This window comes from Hemicordylus capensis, chromosome 2 (assembly GCF_027244095.1).
Source record: "Hemicordylus capensis ecotype Gifberg chromosome 2, rHemCap1.1.pri, whole genome shotgun sequence".
NCBI lineage: Eukaryota > Metazoa > Chordata > Lepidosauria > Squamata > Cordylidae > Hemicordylus > Hemicordylus capensis.
In genome coordinates this window covers 228,845,741-228,865,865 of record NC_069658.1, presented here as the reverse complement: position 1 = coordinate 228,865,865, position 20,125 = coordinate 228,845,741, and the positions used below count along the sequence as shown (strand labels likewise).

At 46.4% G+C, this 20,125-nt stretch overlaps 1 pseudogene; it reads right to left on the bottom strand.

Annotated features, from left to right (window-relative positions):
- Window positions 1–1,609: 1,609 nt before the first annotated feature.
- Window positions 1,610–19,636, bottom strand: LOC128341630 (zinc finger protein ZFP2-like; annotated as a pseudogene).
- Between the last annotated feature and the right edge of the window lie 489 nt (window positions 19,637–20,125).

The window sequence follows — 20,125 nt, the reverse complement described above, 5'->3', positions numbered from 1 at the left end:
CAAGCCTCTGCCTTCTGTCTTCTCTGCCGTCTCTCCTCACGGCAGGGTCACAAAGGGCAGGTTTAGCCCCCATACCATCAGAACTCGTGAGTGTACCCTTTCCCCTTTTTCAATCACACCCTTTAAAAACGAATAATCAACTATTTGCAGACGTTCACTCATTTGTGTGTGTGGGGGGGTCAGTTACTGGAAATTCTGCTAGAATAAAGGCAAAAGCTGTCCTCTTCTCCTGACCACGAGACACCTAAGCCTCACTGACAGGGAGCCAAGGAGATGATATCGAGATCGTGCACCAAGGGTCTTTGCAAAACATGCCTCACTACCTCCATGCATATCCTAATGTCCATAAGCAAAACATTTGCTAGTTGCTAATATAAGCTGTCTGTTGATGTGATGTTAGATGGAGAATATTGTTGATACCTGAGGGGGGGAAATCAACATCTGTTTTCCTAACAAGGTTCTTTGTTTACTTAGTATTTTTCTAAAAAACATCAGTGTGTTAACTTAAAATGTATTAAACAAATCAAATACACAAATATTTGGCTTCACAATCTCTCTCTAATCTCCCCATCTTGAAACAGGCATTGCAGTGCTGGAAAAGGTGCGGATAAATTAAACTAACATGATCAAGGGGCTGAAGCTACTTTACTAGAGGAAAGGCAGCAGCATTGGGGGCTTCTGAGCTTAGGACAAATGTGAAGAAGGGATGTGAAAGAGATGGATACCATTCTGCATAGGGTGGAGAACAGAGGAAATTCTCTCTCTCGCTCTCCCTGTTCTCAGAGGCACTCTTACCCCTAGATTTCAGTGCAGAAGTCCAGGGCCTCCACATCCCCTGTGGGCACCCAAATCCTCTTCAATCTGTTCTGGGTGCTGGGTGTCACGGCACTGTTTTGCCAGTCTGCAAGGTGTCTGAATAGGATTGTAACCTGCACCAGGTTCTTGAGAGAGAAGGGAAAGTGTGGAAAGAAATATGTGGGGTGCAAATATGTTAAGTTCTCTCCCGTAATGTTTCTGCTTATGCATACTTGCAGAAATATACCTGTTTTACATTCTTATGAGTTCAGTTTCTGTTTGTGCCCTCAAGAACCCACAAGTTAAAAATATCATGTGTGTCATGGGGTGTGTGTGTGTGTAGGGGGCATGATGCTTAACTGGCGCGGGGGGAGGCGCTCCAAAGGCCTTTAGGTCCAGGCTCCAAAATTATCTAGGTGCATCACTGCCTGGTCTCCATTCATTTCCTTGCTTCCCTCCCCATTTCTCTTTCTCTAAGAATGAACCTCTTACTTTTTCTCATTCTCTGCACAGCTTTATCTTTAAAATACGGAACTTACAGTTGCCCACAGTTGATCCCTCTCCAGTCTCGCCTCATCAACAGCCCTTACTGAATCCAACAGGCTCGCTCGGCCGTCATCCACAGAACTATGGGCGGAGCACAACCAGGAAATCCATAGCAGAGAGCCAATCGGCTGGCTCCACAGACAGGAAGCAGGATAGATCGAGACATAATTGGAGAAGGTGCTCTCCGTCGCCTCCACTTTCCATTCAGTCGATTTGCTCTTTCCGCCGCCAGTCAGATGCTCAGCCACGTGGTCTCAGGGATGGGGGGGGCTTCTTCGCGCTCCTCTCCAGCCAGCCCAGCAGCCCCTCCCTCTCCTTGTCCTGCCTGCTCCCGGCTACAGAGAGGCTCGGCAGGCGGGCTGGTTCTTCGTGTCCTTCCCTGCTTGCTGCCTGGTTGGGAGGAGAGAGGGAGGAGCAGGCTGCTCGGGCTGGGGGCGATGATCGCCCTGCTTCCCCCCTCCCCACGCCGCCAAAGGACGGCCCTGAAATGATATAAACTGCCTTGTTGGGAGGAGGAGAGCGAGCGAGCGAAAGCTGCAGCTGCTCGGGCTGGGGGCGATCGCCCTGGTCCTTCCACCCCGCCCCCCCAAGGACAGCCCGAAAAGACATAAAATACTTTGGAGGAATTTTGCAGAGAATACTTGGGGCTTCCAGGGCTAAGAAGCGCGAGGCCGAGCAGCTGGACTTCTGGAATGTGCTCCTGGGCAAGGGAAACTTCTGTTTCAAAGTCTTTGATCTTTCTGTTGACTCAGAGGGAGAAAACCAGCAGAGTCCCCTGCATCTTTACTAGAAGCCAGACCCATTAGACACTGGGCTTTACTCAGGAGTAAGCGGCCACTCTAAAGATTCCTCCCCTCCTCCTGCTCGGGTCCCCAGCATATGCCTTTGCAACTCAGATATTCTTGCTCTGGGCAAAAGCTCTGTAGGCAGGAAGTCATTCTCAGTTCTTTGGGAAAGTCAGCCCAAAAGTGTGGGGGGAGCCGCGAGCAGGAGGCCCCGCATGTTCCACGGAGAAGGGATATCATGCGAGGGGGGACCTTCCTGAGCAAAGAGGAAGCTTCGGGCAAGGGCGGACCTAGGGGGTGCCAGGGTGTTCTGGCACCTCCTCTGAAAATTCCTGACAGAAGCAGAAAAGAGGAGGCAAGAGGAGTGAAGAAACTCACGCCTTTGTGTCTGTTCGATTCTTCCTTACGTTTCGATCTGGGTTAGGGGAAGGGGCGGGGGCAGGTTGATTCTTCTCCCGCCCCGCGCTCATCCCAGGAGGCAGCTGATTAGCTGCCATTTGCTGCCTCGTTTATGCTCCGCCCATAGCTCTCGTGGGGCGGGCAATGTTGAATTCCGCTGCTCTCCTGCTGAAACTAGAGTGGGGGAGCATAGAGCAATGTTGCGGCACCCCCCCCCCAGCCCCTGAGAAGAAGAGCGCATGTCTGTTCCGATTGAGCCAACAGGGCGATTCAGCTGGAGATGGAACAGAAATATTTGGTTTCAGGCTCCCTGTGTCCGTTTTTGTTGTTTTGTGCTAAGAGTGATCAGGATGGTGTGTCTCTTCTTGGGGAATAAAGTTCTGCTGAGAAGGTTCTTGTACCTACAAACACCTTTTTATTTCATCCATCCATCCAGTGTCTACCGTCTACCCTAAAGTGACTCAGGGCAGTTTCCATTAAAATCAAACACACACAATGAAACAAAACAAAAAAAGATAAAACATGTATTATATGTACTTTAAAACTGTTCTGTAGGGAGGGTTGCCAACATTCTGTTGCCCAAATAAGGGACACAAGTCAAAGGCGGGTGGGCACTTCAGGGGGAGGGCCGTTCATGCAACCCCAGTCCAGCACAAGACAGAACATTCCCCACCCAGGCTGGCACCAACACTGGCCCAGGCTGGTGCTCTTCTCCACCCGCCCCCTCAAGTGGGGCCTCATGGTTGCGGAGGCGAAAGGGGCAGCAATGGTGGCAGATAATCATGACAATTTTTACAATCCTATCCTCCTTCCATCGCTTTAATCAATGACATTTCACCGCCAACCCCCATCCCAGACCTTACCCTAATAGATGAGTAGTGCACAGCACTTGGCTGGCGCTGCTGTCAGAGCCAGGAGGAAGGACCTTTGCATGCTGAAGGTGGAGAGAGACTCCTCCTCAACACCTAGGAGAGCTGCTGCCAATCAGTGTAGACAAGTCGGAGCTCGCTGGACCAGTGGTCGGACTTTCCGGAAGGCAGCTTGAAGCACATGTCTGCTTCCATGTTAACTCCCCCAGAGAGATTTGCTGCTGAATATTTTACTTGTACAGCCCCACACAGGCTTTGGTGCAAACCCCAACCGCCCATCAAACAGCCTGGAAGCAAAGTTGGCAGTGGCAGCCCAGGCTGGTTGCCACTGCCACGCACCAAATGTGGAGGAACGAGCATCTCGGATGGAACAAGCACTTCCCCAAAAAATTATGAACTACAACTCCCATCATCCCCAGCCACAATAGCCAAAGGTAAAGGGGATGATGGGAGTTGGACTACAGAGGCTGCCGAAGTACAAGCTAGAGAATTCAGACTTGATTTCTGAGAAAGATAGACAGCTCTCTCAGCCTGGAGCTGCTTTGGTGATGGAAGAGGAAGACTCTGCTGGCCCCAGAGCAGCTAGAGGTCATGAGGTGCGGAACTCTGCGGAATGTCTTAGGAGAAGATGCCACCAGCTTAGATGCACAGCGCCAGCACTTCAGACAGTTCTGCTAGCAGGAGTCCAAGGGGCCCTGAGAGGTTTGCAGCTGACTCCACAAACTTTGCAATCAGTGGCTTAAGCCAGAAAGACACACAGAAGCCCAGATCTTGGACCCGGTGATCCTGGAGCAGTTCCTGGACATCCTCCCACCAGAGATGGAGAGCTGGGTTAGGAAATGTGGAGTGGAGACAGTGCCCAGGTGGTGACCCTGGCAGAAGATTTCCTCCTTAGCCAGGCAGAGGACAAGAAGCAGGAAGAGCAGCAGGTGGGAGTTTGTTTCATTCTGAAATTTTCCAGGGCAAAAGATGAACACAGAGGCAGTCTTAGAAATCCAGTCTGGTAGCCCTTTCTTTTGTGGTGGTGGTGGGGAACATTCCAGGGACGGCTGTCCCAGGCTCCTCGCTTCTGACTTACATCTCAGGGAATAGCTCATACTAGGCTTGCCAGGCCAAGGTGGTGAAAATAGTAAAAATCCATCACCAAAAAAGTGGAAATGGTTGGTACTGTTCACCAAAAGTAGTATCTCAAAAGTCTCCATTTTGCATTTAAAAATTGCATCCATTTGACATATGCTACTTAGCATGATAAATGCATGCTTTACTGAAAACAGCATCATTTGAGAATAAATAGAACTCACACACTCCTTTCTCCACACAGTTCAAACACCAGCCTTCCTCTGTCTGGATCACAGAATCCTAAGGGACAAACAGTGCACTTTCTTTTCATTTCTAAGGGGGCGAGAAACCACCACAGAACCCTTTCCAGACAGCTCAAACACCAGTAACCTCTGGATCACAGAATCCCATGGGGCAAATGGAACATTTTAACTTCATTGGGAGTGCGGAGAACACACCCCTGCTCCACAGTTCAACACTAGCCTCCCCTCTACAGTGGTGCATAGAGGGGAAGCATAACCTGGAGGGAGCTTACTGGCTGCAGAGACACAGGACACAGTCAGAAGAAGTTGTTTCTCCTTCGGGCCACTGGGCTAGTCACTGAGAAAAACCAGGAGGCCGGCTGCTTCAAAACACACTTGGGATGGGAATGGCCAGCACAGCAGCAGCATACAGATGAGTTCCTCCTGCTGCCACACAGGAAATGTCACACATGAGTAGGACCATTGTTTCCAATGGGCCTACTCACAGGCACAGCCACTGAGTGTTCTGAGCCACTTGGCACTTGCTGCGGGATTGCCAGAACTCCAGAAACCCCCTCCAGCACAAAAATAGTTGCAGCAGGCTGTGGCACATTTAGGCATGTGCTATGGGTTGGGGGTCTGTGGCCTCATGCCTCCTGGGGAGCCTCCAGATGCTTGTGGGGGGGTTCCCTAGAGTCCTGCTGCCCCGCAGCTATTTCCCCTTAACCACCACTGTTCACATGCTCCACTTCACTCACCCCCACCAGCGGGAGTCACAGGTGCACCTCCTCGGGCCTGCAGACCAGCCTCCTCTGTGCACGTGGACTACAGGAGTTATGGAGTGTTTAGGACCAGCAAACGGAAGTACTTTTTCCACACAATGCATAATCTACTTGTGAAATTCTCTGCCACAAGATATGGCAACAGCCAACGACCTGGATGGCTTTAAGAGGGGATTGGATAGCTTCATGGAGGAGAGGTCTATCATTGGCTACTAGGCGGAGGGCTATAGGCCACCTCCAGCCTCAAAGGCAGGATGCCTCTGAGTTCCAGTTGCAGGGGAGTGACAGCAGGAGGGAGGGCATGCCCTCAACTCCTGCCTGAAGGCTTCCAGCAGCATCTGGTGGGCCACCGTGTGAAACAGGGTGCTGGACAAGATGAGCCTTGGACCTGATCAAGCAGGGCTATTCTTATCTTCTTATGACTGGTACGATTGGCTATTTGGAATATATAGGGCTTGTTCACTTGAAGCTACATATTGGGTGCATTTGTTAGCTAATTAAAGGTTTTAAGCTTTGTCCTCCAAGGAAATTGCAGGAGTAGGGTATTACTCACCTTATCCTCATGCTGCGTGTCTCCTCTGTGTTGAAGGCGGACCACTTGTGTGTCTGCCCACCGAATTCCCGCCAATCCCCTACTAAACTCTGTTGGCAAAGCTCCTCTGGTCAGAGTCTTGTCTTCAAGATCTTCTGGCAATCTGACTCACCTCAGGAATATGACCCCTCCTACAAGCTGAGCCACTCACCTGCAATTAATCCCCCACTCAGACTAACTGCTCTGCCAAACACACACACTTCCAGCCAGCCAGAAATCAAATCCTAGGAAATCACTGGTCCTAACAAATTTAGCTCGTCTTTCCTCCTTTGTTCTCTTGTTGATTTATTAAATTACGTTGTTATTTCCTTGCTGAGTTTCCTTCCTTGAGACCTTCTTTAGGAGGGAAATACAGAGCTTATTGTCTACTCTGTCCAGTATATTCCTTGATGTTAATTAAGGTTTGATCGCTAGATGAAACTCTTACAACATTCTACATTTACTCCGTACTCTGAGAAAGCATGTGTGGATTCTATGCTGGGAACTGATATGGTTTCCTCCCTTGTGTGGATTCATTGATTTTTCTTCAGGTTTGCGCTGCAGCTGTAGCTCTTTCCACACTCTGAGCATTGATATGCTTTTTCTCCCCTGTGTGGATTCTTTGATGAATAGTAAGGGTTGAGCGATGACTGAAAGACTTTCCACATTCTGAACATTGATATGGTTTCTCCCCTGTGTGGATTCTTTGATGGGTAGAAAGGCGTGAGTGCCAGCTGAAGCTCTTTCCACACTCTGAGCAGTGATATGGTTTCTCCCCTGTGTGGATTCTTTGATGGGAAGTAAAGTGTGATTGCTGGGTGAAGCTTTTTCCACACTCTGAGCAGTGATATGGTTTCTCCCCTGTGTGGATTCTTTGATGAATAGTAAGGGTTGAGCGATGACTGAAACACTTTCCACATTCTGAACATTGATATGGTTTCTCCCCTGTGTGGATTCTTTGATGGGCAGAAAGGCGTGAGTGCCGGCTGAAGCTCTTTCCACACTCTGAGCAGTGATATGGTTTCTCCCCTGTGTGGATTCTTTGATGGGAAGTAAGGTGTGATTGCTGGGTGAAGCTTTTTCCACACTCTGAGCAGTGATATGGTTTCTCCCCTGTGTGGATTCTTTGATGGGAAGTAAAGTTTATCCTCTTTCTGAAGCTCTTTCCGCACTCTGAGCACTGATATCGTTTCTCTCCAATGTGGGTTCTTTGATGGGAAGTAAGTTGCATGCTCTGGCTGAAGCTCTGTTCACACTCTGAGCACTGATATGGTTTCTCTCCAGTGTGGATTCTTTGATGGGCGCTAAGTCTTGAGCAATCACTGAAGCCCTTTCCACACTCTAAGCATTGATATGGTTTCTCCCCTGTGTGGATTCTTTGATGGGTAGTAAGGTTTGAGCTATGACTGAAACTCTTTCCACATTCTGAACACTTATATGGTTTCTCCCCTGTGTGAGTTCTTTGATGGGAAGTAACGCTTGAGCTATGACTGAAACTCTTTCCACATTCTGAACATTGATATGGTTTCTCCCCTGTATGGATTCTTTGATGGGAGGTAAGGTTTGAGTGCTGGGTGAAGCTTTTTCCACACTCTGAGCAGTGATATGGTTTCTCCCCTGTGTGGATTCTTTGATGGGAAGTAAAGTTTCTCCTATTTCTGAAGCTCTTTCCACACGCTGAGCACTGATACTGTTTCTCTCCAGTGTGGATTCTTTGATGGGCAGTAAGGCTAGAGCAATCACTGAAGCCGTTTCCACACTCTGAGCATTGATATGGTTTCTCCCCTGTGTGGATCCTTTGATGGGAAGTAACACTTGAGCTATGACTGGAACTCTTTCCACACGCTGAACATAGATATGGTTTCTCCCCTGTGTGGATTCTTTGATCCAAAATAAGGATAGAATTGCAGCTGAAGTTCTGGCCGCACTGTGAGCATTCACAGTTTTTCTCATCTGCAGAAACACTTGGATGTCTGCTGAGCCTTGATTTCCTGGTTAGTTTGTTTGTTATGAGAGACTTTGTAGTTTTTCCTTTCCAATTCTGTTCTTTAACTGGAATTTCAGGGTCGTTTGATCTTTGATGCGCAACAGATCTCTTCACCAACTTATAGTTTGCTTCCGTTTTCCTTCCGGGCTGCTCTCCTTTTCTGTGGCTCGCCCCTCCATCAGCTGCAGAAATGGAAGAGAGGGAGAAATGGAGTATTCCTTTCCTGTGTGAGGAAAGGAATGCAACATTCTGGTGGCAAGAAGATCCTGCTCTAAAGATCTATTTCCCAATGTAGATCTCTATGAATCTAGATTGACTCTTTGTGGTGTGTCATGCAATTAATTCTGCTCTTCAGCAGCTATTCCTAACACCAGAACACGTACATTGAATTCAGTGTATTCAATGTACGTCCTTGGGTTGTAATAGGAATAGCTGTGTGCTATCCCAGATGGAAAGAACAATAACAGCTTTTATGAGCAAAAACCATCTTGCATTCGATTTGGCCAAAGTATTGTTGCATGAACTTCGTGCAGATGGTGGAGAGGAGTTGGAAGGGGAAATATTTGTTATTACTCCAGCACAGGGATGTGCAGCCTTTCAAGCTCCTGAGGAAACTCCTGCTCAAGACAAACAGGGACTTCCTTCCAGTATGGACTAAGCTCCAAGATAGTGGTTGGGAAATAGATCTTGCCAAAATAATTGAGGCACCTGATCCCCCACTTAGAGACCCAAACCAAACCTAGAGGGGGTCTAGCAAGGACAGGCCTGACAATTCCAAGGTTGTGAGACCAGACTACTTCTTCCTTGCTCTCTTTTGACTTCTACAGACTTGGCCTTGTGCATCCAAGGAATAAAGACCCACACCTGAAGTCTTCAATGACAGCCATCCACTTTGCCAATACAGACCCACAATCACAGCTAAGGGAAGGCGGAACCTCACCCAGAGCAGCAAGATGCCCACAGATGTCCTCCGTGACTTCCCTGTGTAGAGCTCTTTGGTCTGGATTCAGCAGAGCCCACTCCTTCTCCGTGAACTGCACAACCACCTCTTCCAAGCTCACTGGTCCCTGAGAGAAGGTGAAAGCATTTCCTCCTTAGTGACAGTGTAGCAAGCCAGGAAGACAGTAACGGGGGGGGCGGGGCGGGTGTCACCTCACACAGGACCTAACGGTGTTGTGAACCACCCTGGCTGTAGGGGAAATCCATTGCTGCCATTTGTTTCTGTACTGCTTGAATTGATATTTTATGTTCTTACTAAAGCAAATTGTACCAATGTCCGCACTAGAAAGTAGAGAATGCATGTATGGAAAGAGCGAATGAGCATTCATGCCAGAAGGATGAAGATGGAGGCCATCTAGGAGGTCTGGGCAAACATGGCCCTCCAGCTGTTTTTGAACTACAGCTCCCATCAACTCCATCCACAACAATTATGCGGGATTATGAATGTTGAAGTTCAACAAAAGCTGGAGGGCCAATTTTGCCCACCCTTGCTTCAGAGTCTAGAGTGAACAGGAGGGAAGTCAAGCCTGTGAATACAGAATATCCTGGAGCCCAGAGGAGGAAAAGCACACCAAAGGGCCAAGACAAGAGGCAGTTTACTGACAAGGAGGATGGTTGACCGAAGAGTGCGTCCCTAAAAAGACAGACTCCTTGGAGGGAGGGCGTTGCTTCCCAGATTGTGAGCCTGTGAAACCAGCTTCTGCCAGATCAAGCCATTAAAGGAAATTACAAAAGACCCAAGGCGCTGGCCAGAGAGAGGGCAGACTAAAAGGGTCTATTTTGCAAACAGCTTCTTGGGGAGACGGCTGACTAATACTTCCGAGCAGAGGTGAACAAACCCCACAACTCCTGGCCTTTTCCATCTTCACGCTACATTCAGGTTTGGCCAACCCCAGATGTATGCATTATTGACTATAAACACTAACTATACTCTCTCTTGCACAACTTCAGTACATTCTATACTTTGAGCCTCTGCTTGTCAGTTGTTGTGAACTCTGCGACATCAAAGCCTGGTCATACACGCTTCCTTCCCACTCAAGGCAGCAATTCCTCCAATGGGAGGGGAGCCCCTAATGGCTCTGGGCAGAGGAATGGCCTGCACCACATTTTTGCCTTAACAATGGTTCCCCAGTAACATTCCAAGGGGGAAGTCTGGACAGTCTAAGTGAGGGGAGGGAGGCAGAGGGTTTCAGGCCCCGGGAGATGCCCAGCAGACAGAGGCCCCCAGGCTGCACCCTCCGCTTCTCCTTCAGGAGCCTTGTTCTACCTGGTTCCGTGGCCCAGAGGCTGTTTCCGCTTGGCCCAAAAGAGAAGGTCTGGGAGGAAGGACCAGTGTGGCTTCACCATCTGTGAAGATGACCAAAAAGGACAAAAGAGATCTAGTTCATGACATAAACATTGAGCACAATTCAAAAGCTCAGTAAAATAGTCCGAATAGAGTCTTTCATGCAAACCGTAACCACTAATACTGGTGGCATGTTTTTGATCTTACAGAGCGCTTCTGGTGCAGTCTGACTCTCCGTTCTCTTGTGCAATAGGGTGTTCAAGATGACTGGGGAGAATTGCACCTGGGATACTGGAGCATCCCCAGAAGGGCTGGGAGCATGTCCACTTGGGGACACAATGAATCAGCCAGTGAGAAGAAAAGCTTTTGTACCTGTTGCAGTTATTCTGTCGATTGCATTCAAAACGAATCTTGTGTTATCTTTCATAAGCCGTTTTGGGATAAAACCAGTCTGGTCTGAGTGGATTACCTCAGACAGAAAACCTCTTAGTCTCACAGCAAGGATGGATGTAAAAATTTTGTAATCTACATTCAGAAGAGATATTGGCCGATATGATTCAGGCCGGGTTGGGTCTTTCCCGTCTTTGTAGATTAAGGAAATGAATGCTTCTTGCCAAGAAACAGGTAAAGCGTAGTGGGATAATATTGCATTCATTACTTCTGTTAAAGGGCCAATAAGTTTTTCTTGGAACTTTTTCTAATACAGTGGAGATAGGCCATCAGGTCCTGGCGAATTATTTTTGAGGTTTGTTATTGCCGCTTTAGTTTCCTCCATAGATATGGGTTTATTAAGACAGCTCTTAACGTTCTTCCGAACAAGGCTTTATTTGTATATTGTCTAAAAATTGTCTTATTCTTTGTGGGTCTTTCTTATCTTCTTTGTAGAGTTTGGAGGAGTATTCCACAAACTGTTCAGACATTGCATCATTGGTCATAACAAATTCACTGCCATTCCAAATCGACGTTATTGTTCTCTTTTCCTGTTCCTTTCTCAGCTGATAGGCTAATAATTTATCAGGTTTATTGCCTTTTTCAAAGTATTTTTGTTTCACATAGGTCATATTCCTAAATATCTCTTTAGATTCTATAAGGTCCATTTGTTTTCGGAGTTCTCTAATATTTTGCCAAATATCCTGAGAGTGGTTGGTCTTATGGAGAGTTTCTAAACGACTCAGTTCCTTAAGTATACGGTCCCTTTGCATTTGTAGATCCTTCTTCCTTTTGGATGATTCAGAGATAAAAATCCCCCTCATAAAGGCCTTACTCAAGTCCCATACAGAAAAAATGGAAACATCTGAGGTCTTATTTCTTTGGAAAAAAAATTGACAATTCTTCATTACATTTCAGAAGTACTTTCTCATGTTGTAACAAAAATTATTCAATCTCCACCTCCTCGATCCGTGATTCGAATGTTGAAACGTTACTATCAATGGATTATGATCAGTGTATGTGAGGGCTGCATCTTGTATCCTCAGAAGCATTGACTTTGAGACCATACACAGGTCGATTCTAGAGTATGATTAGTGAGGTTGAGAGAAAAAGGTAAAATCTCTTTCTAAAGGATATTTATATCTCCATGCATCTTCAATCGATAATAGTTTCATATACTCAAATACATTCTTAGGCAACTTTCCTGAGTTCGCTTTATGTTGTCTAGACTTGTCCAACAGTGGAGAGAGAACAGCATTCCAATCACTGGAAATTAGGAGATCGCCCTCGGCAACATCCATCATCGTCTGAAAGAATGTCTGGAAAAACTGAGCTTTATTATCGTTTGGGGCACATACAGAAACAATAGTAATTTTAGTTTGTAGGGGAGTACGAAATTTTAATATAATAAATCGGCCAAGATAATCTTGTGTTTGTTTTTCTAGAGACCAGTTCAATTTTTTAATATAGACTACTACTCCGTTTTTCTTCTTAGGGCCGGAAGCAACATAACACTGGCCCAATGCCTTGCAAGATAAGTTAATATTACTTGTTTTAATATGCGTTTCCTGAAGACAAATTATATCGGCTCTTTCCTTCTTCAATTTTGAAAAAAATCTTCTCTCTCTTTGACGGACTATTTAACCCATTTATGTTTATTGAAATCAGTTTTTGGAACAAGCCATCTTGTCTGAGATCTTCAACTGATCGGTAAACTAAAAGGCTGAGGCCTGGTCACTTTTCTGTTCTTCCGGTAAATCATCAGCTGACTGATCTGGAGTGGTCGTATCTGGAATATGTAGTGATTCTAAGAAGAGAGTAGCGTCCGAAGGTGTGAAAATCTGTGCCTTCCCCTGATCCAAGAATACTTCTAAACAGAAGGGAATATGCCACCTGTAACTTATTTTCTTATCTTGAAGTACGGTTGTGAGAAATTTCAGTTCCCTCTGTTTATGTAAAATATCGATTGGAACATCCGGAAGAATTTGTAAACGAGTATTTTGGTATTCCAAAGGAGATCTTCTTTGCACCCGGAGGATTGTTTCTTTGGTATATTTATTTTAAATTCTTAAAGGTCTACTAGTCTGACCCACATAGAAAAGACCACAGGGACAGAAAATTGCATAAACAACATTTGTGGATTAACAAGCAGTAAATGTCTTCTCTTGCCATCTCCTGGATTAATGAATAATTTAATTGACAAGCATTCATGAGAACACGTACAGTGTCCACATTTCCAATGTCCTCTTGTATCCATAGTATTAATATGAGTTCTGAATACATCTGAGTGGACTAGCTGATCTTTTAGCTTATTTTTTCAACAATATCCCACACATGGAGGTAGAGTACACAAAGTTAGATCCTGAATCAGAGGCCAATGTTTAAAAATTATGCATCTGATAGCCCAAGATATGGAGCTTAATTCAAGAGAGTAAAACGTCTCTTAGGTTTATCATGATTACATTTTCCAAAAAGCTTAAGTCTGGAACTAGGTCAGACCATTGCTTATTTATTTATTGCTAAATTTATATATTGCCTTTCATTAAACAATCCCAAGCTTAGCCTTTTCTATAACTTGTTTTGGATAACCTCTAGATGTCAATGCAGAAGCATATGCAGCTAAATATTCACATATTTAGTGGGTTATTGGTTGGTTTTGGTTATATTATCAGGATCTGTTGTTTGGTTTTATGTACTACATTTCAGGTCCTTCACGTTGTTGTTTTGTTGTTTGATAAGCTTGTTGTCTCCACACAACTGGAAATGGGATGTAAAAGCAGCCCCCAGATTTCAGGAGGGAGGCAGTTCATGTGAAATGCACACCCCATTCCATCTTACCTGGCAAGGTGGCCCTTCCATCACCCTCTTCCACCATCCCCCTGAAAAGAAGATTCTGTCTGGGGTCCGATGGAACCTTCTTTGCCTCAGAGAAATCTTTGTCCACTCTTGATCTCCTCTGTCCCTAAAAGACCAGAAAGGGAATGGAGAGAGGGGTTAGGAAATGGTTTCCATCTAGGACGGCTTCTGCCACATCAACCTCCCATTGCAACCACCAAGATCTTCCTTGGTGATGCTGCAACATGTTTGATCTCAGTGTCTCAGGTACCCAAGGGCAGGGCCTTCTCAGCAGTAGCACCATGAAGGTGGAATTCCAGTCCCAGGGAGGTCTTCGCTGCTCCATCTCTTTTGACTTCCAGGTGCAAGACAATGCAGTATTGTTTCACAAATGCTGGAGAGTTAACAATGTTTAAATAATTTCGACCTGGTGATGATGGTAGGTCTTATGTAAAATTTAGACAGGGCTGCAGTGTCTTCAGTTGCTTTGATTGACCTGGACCAATTTTATACCCGTTTTTTTCCATTTTGTGTGTGACTGTCAGATTTTTAATGAAAAGTAGAGACATTTCAAATCACCATGAAGGAACCCTCTGTGACAAAACGCAGATCTCCAGCTTATCTCAATCATGTCTTACATAAACACTCCACTCTAAGTGCTCATAATGGGGAACATTCCTCTCTTTTGTCATTGATGGGAGAAGGCCATCAAGGTACAAACCTTAACCTTTTTCACAGCAGGTAACGGGCTCAAACCAGACCCACCTTTAAACATGTAAGTTTAGGCCAATTAAGGAGGAGGAAATTCCAGTTTGGAGTGGAAATCCCAGCACCAGAGTAACATCAGAGATGCACCAGGCCTTCTCAGTGGATCTAAGAGCTGTCTATCCTGGAAGAGGAGGACAGACTTCCCCCTCCATAATGGCTATAAAAATAGATGGCAAGGGCCTGGTCAACGTTCACAACTTTCCATTTGCTAATGGGTGTTCCAGGGGTGAAGCTGTAGAGATTAATACTCTCTCAGCCAAGGACTGGCCTACTGCTAGACTAAGGTAAAACTCAGTGCTAGTTATTATTTAGTTTATATAATGGATGGTTACTTGCAAAAATCTTCCTCGGGTGCTCGTAGAGCCATTCTCTACTGGCCGAGTTGTTTTTTCAGCATAATAGATTGTGGTCTAGAGCTGGGTTGTATGGACAGTGCCCTGTAAGGCCCAAGCCGGACAATTCTAGGTTGTTGAAGTAATGCCTAAGCATGATCAGTGGCTTTGGATCAGTCTTCTACTGGTGGCAGCCCACATCAAAAAGAACAGTGAGCTCCTAAATTGGGATCAGATCAATCTCTCTATTGAGGGAAAATCCCAGGAAAGCATAGAGCAAACCTCATTTTGTCACAACATGACATAGTTATAATAAAGGACCCGAGACAACTTTTCCAGATACGTTCCTCCTCCAAAACCGGACCACCAGGGATCCCACCTCGTTCACATCTTCAGCCCAAGGGAGCTACCCAGATGAAAGAGATGTTCTCACCTGCTGCTCTTCGTGCCTCTTGTCCTCTGCCTGGCTCAGGAGAAAACCTTCTGCCAGGGCCACCGCTTGGGAACTGGTCTCTGCTCCACATTCTCTCACCCAGCTCTCCAGCTCTGGGGACAGGACACTCAGGAACTGCTCCAGGATCACCAGGTCCAGCATCTGAGCTTTTGTGTGTCTCTCTGGCTTCAGCCACTGGTGGCAAAGGCTGTGGAGTCGGCTGCAAATCTCTCGGGGTCCCTTGGCCTCCTGGCAGAAGAACTGCCTAAAGCACTGTCCATCTGAGCTGGTGGCATCCTCTCCCAGCCTCTTCTGCTCTCTCTTTCCCCAGCATTCCTCAGTGCTTTCACCCTCATGACCTGCTCCAGGGCCAGCTCGGTATTCCATCTTTCCCCAGGAAATTTCTGGGAATTCCCAAAGATCTCTTGGCTCTTCTGCCAATCACACTCTTAAAAGATGGTGTGTCTGTTAAGTTTTGGGAAGCCAGCACCCTCCTCTCTCCTCAATATTAATATTGTAATGCCACTGTGAGAAACTTTACAAGAAAGACTAGTGACTGAGGATTATCCCTGTAAGAAAGTAAGATGGATAGTAAGACTCATGGAAAAACCACAGATTGGGCAGTGGGCGGGGGGGTAGGATCCATCACTGAGTGGCTCTGGCAAGAACTCCACACGGCACCTTGGTCCACCCCAACAGCTCTCCCATCCAGCCCCTGTCTGTGTCATGCCCCCACCCGAGGACACTGGAGAGGAGTGGGGGGCAGGGGACTTGCTAGAAAGTGGGGAGGCGCCTGAGGAGAAGCAGACTGGTGATTTGAATGGGAAGGTAGTTGAAACAGGCCAGGGCGAGTGTGTGTGTTGCAGGAGGGGCCAACAGGGCCGGGTGATCTTTGGAGAGAAGTGTCAGGATCTGAGTCAGAGATTGAAAGGCCACTATCTCCTGGAGGACGCACATGGGAAAAACATCAACAGCAGGTGAAGTGAATACATAGAAGTAGTTGACTAACAAGAAGGCAGCAGGAGCCAGATTGAATCTATGGCAGCTGGCGGGGGTGGAGTGTTGATTAAGTGCATGTGGCTGCTGACTATAAATTTGGCAGCCTGTGCAGGGGCGTAGCAAGGGTGGAGTGGGCCCAGAGATGAGATTTTAAAATGGCCGCCCCCTCAAAGTCCAGGGCCTCCACACACCCCAGGCCCCCAAGGGGGCCTGAGAAGTCTGATATTTCAAAATAAGTATGCTGCCTGGAAATACATTTCACTGAATACACACATGCACACTTCACAATATATAGTGATATACATTGAATACATTGATATAAACTGCTATACTATCATATGATGATATACATTGAATACTATATATTTGTGCTATTTTTAATGCCTAGAACACACTAGAAACACTAATTATTAAAATGGGCCCCTCACTGCAGATTAGCAAAGGAGACTTTCAACCATGCAGTGTGAGCCTATGTATGTTTTCTCAGAATTCTGAACAAATTCAGTAAAGTTTGATTCCAGGAGGTTTTTCACACGGGGCTTCTAAAGCCCTTTAACACACATCTCCTCTGGAATGGAGGTGTTGCATTCACGTGTTGGCCAGATTTAACCTGAAGTCCCTGTGAGTTAATGGGGAGCAGTTCACACACAATTCAGGTTTTTCACTACTCGTTAGAGTGTAGCCTGATTTATATCCAGAGTAAAACAACACCACTATTTTGCGTTGGTTTCTTGGGACTGAACCACAACCGAGAACGTGCAAACTCCTTTCCCACCCTTGCACACAGAGAAAATTAGAAGGAAGAAGTATAGATATATTATAGAAATCTGAGATCTCACAAGCAAGAAACCACTGTTCACAGAGCTAGACAGGACCAGAACTGGGTCACATAAGGAGGAGCTGAAGGGGTAGAGGACGTGTTGAAATTTGATTGGCCCTGTCTCGGAGCATGCAGAGTTTAACAACCCATCACGTGACAGATGCCCTCCCCATACCTTGGAAAAAGTCCCAGGTAAGTGTGTGTAGAATTGCAGCCTCAGGCAGCAAATCTAACCACATTTAGCTGGAAGTACATTTCACTGAAACCTAAAGGACTTACTAGCAAGGAAAGCATGTCTACTTTAAAATAAACTCCATTCCATTCAACTGTCTGAGATCCTTCCCTGGTACGTGCATATAGGATTGCACATGCTCAGGGATCTAAACCAAACCAAACTAATTTGTGCTCCCAGCATATTTTGCTCCCTATAGGAGACTAGTAAGTCCCACTGAAGCAAGGAAGATAGTGGTGGGGGCGAGAGAAATAGAGAAAAGAGCAAGAATTAGCACCATTCCTCAGGAGAAAAAGAGATGGGCGTGGGGAGAGAATGAGGAATCTGCCTCTTCTTGGTAACATTTTAAGATAGATGAGACATGCTGGGGCTCATGGAGCTCCTGAAGTTACGCCCTAGTCTGTCCTAAAAGTCATTCCCCTGCTCCCCAATGTGGAAGTAGGGCTGGTTGTGGTCTCTCACTGTATTGAGATAAAAACCACTCTCTGTAGGTGCTCAGAAGCAGGGTCATCCCTAGTGGGGTGTGGGGCTGGGGGGCAAATCTGCATGTGCAGGGCTTCCTTAGCATTTCGTATCATTACAGAATCATACTGACTGATGACATACAGTGTAAATAGTGTGAGTGAGGTTTTTGGATATATCCAAACAGCTTGGCATTTCTAAAGAAAAATAAAATAAAATAAAAGCACAACACATGCTTCACAGTTCTCACGCAGACTTTCCGGGTTGCAGAAGTTGCAACTTGAACCTAAGTGTTCAACTTGAACACTTCAACAAGCTGGGTTGCAACTTGAACATAAGTGAATTTATAAATGAATGAATGAATTTTTATTAATTGAATTTACACACCGCTCAATATAAAAATCTCTAGACCATTTACAGATAAATAAATATTAATATAATATATTAAATAATTAAATAAATATAATATTATTTGTTCCAGAAGTTTTTGTAATTGTTACTTGGTGGAAGTAGTAACAGCCTCTCACTAAAGGAAGCTCACTTAACAGCAGGGCCTCAAGAACAGGGGTGGAGCCACCGTTGTGCAACTGGATTCGAAGAACCTGGGCTGCCATGCGTCCTACCAGCCACACCCCTGCATCTGACAACAGGGCGGTTTTTTCCGCTCTTTTAAGCCATAGGCTTCTATTTAAGGGCTGACATGAGGAATATTACTCAAAGTAGTCCCACTGAAATTAAAAGAACAAATTAGGTATTACCTAACTTGTCCTTTTCATTTCAATATGATTACTTTCGAATGCATAGAGACATAGGAAGCTGCCTTCTACCAAGTCAGGCCATTGGTCATCTAGCTCAGTATTGTCTACAGAACTAGACTTCTTTGGAACTTCCTAGCACGGGGTCCTTTGTCCCAATCCTACACATGTTTATATACAGAGAGATAGAGTCCTCCCCCCAGATAGGGATTTGCATGAATTGCGAATTGTGCATAGATTCGAAAAGATTGGGCAGCTTTAAAATGGAGGAGGACAGTGTTCCCTCTAAAATGCGTGCAAGTTTACAAGTGTTTTTTTAATGTCCACTCAGTTAAGGCTTAAACTGGCTTGAGTGAAAGGGCAGCAGGCTGAAGGGGAGGCCCAGAAACAGGGGTGAAGGCTGGGAGGGAAATGCAAGGCAGGGAAGTGGGGAGAGGAGCCCAGCCGTGAATGTGGAAATGTTATGCTGTTTTAACTGATGGTAATTTTAATTTGCTTTTACGTGATTTTTAGGTTTGAGTTGTTGTTTAGTTAAACTAGGGACTGCCCTGGCCTTTTATATAGGCTGGTATAAACATATGATAGATAGATAATTAAGGCAGGAAGGCAGCCATGAATGTGTGTGTGTGTGTGTGTGAGAGAGAGAGAGAGATGCACAAGGAAGAGGAAGTGAGAGATTCCCTCCCTGACATTTTATCCTCAGACATCCATAACTGGGAGCTTCTTTCCTACTATTGCTAAGCCAGAAAGTTCTGACAGCAGATTCCTGTGGAAAACAACCCAGCCTTTTGGATATCCTGATTTAAACTGGTTTACACTGGTACAGCTGGCGGTGGCAGGAAATCTTGTTTGGGGGCTTGGTGGGAAGAAAAGGGTGAAGCACACCCAGCCTGGACTAGGACCAGGGAGACCCGAGTTCAAATCCCCATTCAGCCATGATACTTGCTGGGTGACTTTGGGCCAGTCACTTCTCTCTCAGCCTAACCTACTTCACAGGGTGGTTGTGAAAGAGAAACTCAAGTATGTAGCACACCGCTCTGGGCTCCTGCTTGGAGGAAGAGCGGGAAATAAACGTAAAATAAAATATATAATCAATCATCATCATCTCTCTCTCTGCCTCTTACACTTTCTCAGTCTCTACACAGATTTATTTTTAAAATGGGGAACTTACAGTTGCTCAAAGATGATCCCAGCCCAGTCCCTCCTCAGCAGCCAGCCAGCCAACTCGAGGGAAATCCAGCTTGGTCCCGCGCAGAACTACTGTGAGCGGAGCTCGATCAGGAAACGAATAGCAAAGAGCCAATCGGCTGCCTGCAGGGACAGGAAGGAGGACAGATCGAGGCGTCCATCGGCTCTTTCTGCCGCCAGTCAAATGGTCAGCGGGGAGGCTTCTTCGCGCTCCTCTCCAGCCAGCCCAGCAGCCCCTCCCTCTCCCTGTCCGAGTCCTGCCTCCTCCCGGCTTCAGATCCGACAGGCTCGGCAGGTGCGCTGGTGGTTTTTGTCCTTCCCTGCCCTGCTGCCTGGTGGGGGGGGAGAGGAGGAGGAGCAGGCTGCAAGGGGTGGGGGCGATGATCGCTCTGCTTCTTCCTCCCCCCCGCCCCCCGGCCAAAGGACGGCCCTGAAATGATATAATCTATGTAGGGGGCTTGCAGGAAATGAGGTGGCTTTGGAGGGATTTGGCAGGGGATGCTTGGGGCTTCCGGGGCTAAGAAGCGCGAGGCCCAGAAGTTAGACTTGGGGA